This window comes from Mastomys coucha, unplaced genomic scaffold (genome assembly GCF_008632895.1).
Source record: "Mastomys coucha isolate ucsf_1 unplaced genomic scaffold, UCSF_Mcou_1 pScaffold21, whole genome shotgun sequence".
NCBI lineage: Eukaryota > Metazoa > Chordata > Mammalia > Rodentia > Muridae > Mastomys > Mastomys coucha.
Genome location: NW_022196904.1, coordinates 92,989,239 through 92,991,264, shown reverse-complemented (window position 1 = coordinate 92,991,264; position 2,026 = coordinate 92,989,239).

Below are 2,026 nucleotides of genomic sequence, written 5' to 3'. Positions count from 1 at the left end.
GGTAACGTTTTTTAATGAGAAAGAGAAAGAAAGATGGATTTGGATGGGAGGTGACCTGAGAAAAATCTTGAAAGAGTTGAGAGAAGGGAACCATAATCAGAATATATTATAAGGGAAAATTCTATTTTCAGTAAAAGCAAACAAACACATAGTCAGTGATGAAAGCATGGATTTCATGACAATGACAGCAGAGACTTATGCAGAAGCCAGGACCTTTCTGAGCATATCCACTGCTGGTATGACGGTGTGTCATGAACCAGTTCTGGTTGGGTAGCATTTTATTCTGGCCAGATCCCCTGAATTTGATGGCTTTTGCACCCAGGTTCTGATCTATGTCCATCAAAGCCCTGTCCCAGGATCCATCAATTCTCCTTCTAGATTTCCTTTTTGACATATATTCTCTTCTCAAATTCTCCAAAGCAGTGGCCTTACAAAAATTAAGGTGCATACACATAAAGGATGTAGTTATAGATTTGGTTTTATGCTACTTGTATTAATGTTAATCTGGCCCCCATGACTGCAGAAAATCCACACATCTGCACATAAGAAACAGAGGGAATCCTGTCCACCAGTTGGTTTTGATTGATAAATAACGTTGCTGATGGCCAATGGCTGGTCAGAGAGACAAAGTCAGAACTTTTAGGATTGCTCGGTAAGGGACTGAGGAGAAAGGAGAGATTAGTCACATGAAGGAAAGGAAGAAAGACATCAGACCTGAGAGATGCAGAAGACAGAGAGATAGTCATCATGTAGGTGCTAGGGAATGCAGCTGAGCAGCTGCAGGTCTGGGTCTGGAGCAGCAAAGATGAGATACAGATTTTAGTAAGTCATAAGTCAGGAATATTGGAGGGGAGTTACCTATGTGGAGGTTAGGAAGTGGCCCAGCCACTGAGCTACGTAAGGCATATTAAAATGTAAGTCTGTGTGTGTGTGTGTGTGTGTGTGTGTGTGTATGTGTGTTTGTCTTTCACTCGAGAACCCAGATCATTGGGGTTAAATGGTCATGTCATTATTTAAAAAAATGTTCAGCAGGGTGGTGGTGGCATACGCCTTAATCCCAGCACTTGGGAGGCAGAGGCAGGCGGACTTCTGAGTTCCAGGCCAGCCTGGTCTACAGAGTGAGTTCCAGGACAGCCAGAGCTACACAAAGAAACCCTGCCTCCAAAAAGCCTAAATAAATAAATGAATAAATAAATAAATAAACAAAACATTCAATAACATCTTTTTGTTGGTGTATGCACATGTGTGACATGTGTGTGGAGGCCAGAGACCAAATTCTGGTGCCATCTTCCCTTGCAAATCACCTCATTATTATTAGAAACAGGGTCTCAGCTGGGCAGTGGTGGTGCACGCCTTTAATCCCAGCACTTGGGAGGCAGAGGCAGGCAGATTTCTGGGTTCGAGGCCAGCTTGGTCTACAGAGTAAGTTCCAGGACAGCCAGGGCTACACAGAGAAACACTGTCTTGAAAAAAAAACAAAACAAAACACCAAAACCTCAAACCAAAACAAAGCAAAACAAGACAAAAAAAAGAAGCAGGGTCTCATTATGGTGCCCTCGTTGGCCTAAAAATGATCCTGTAGACCAGGCTGGCCTTGAATTCATAGAGATCCACTTGCCTCTGCCTCTCTAGTGCTGGGATTTAAAGGTGCATGACATCATGCCTGGCTTCCACCTCATTTCCTAAGACAGGGTCTTTCACCAATTGGCTAGTCTGGCTTGACTAGCAAGCCTGAGACTGTCTGGTATTGACACCCCTGCCCTCAGGTTACAGATGCTGTCACCATGCCTGGCTTTTTACATTGGTGATGGGACTTAGATTTGTGTCCTCATGCTAACTACAACAAACATTTTACCAATTGAGTCATTTTTCCAGTTGCTGGAATATTTATAGACTAGAAATTTCTAAGTCACTATTATCAAATTATAAACAGACTTTGGTTAACTATGAAAAATATATTGTTTTGACTTGAAGGGACTCATTCCACCTAATTTTCCCTAAACATTTAATTATGATCATGCTTAAT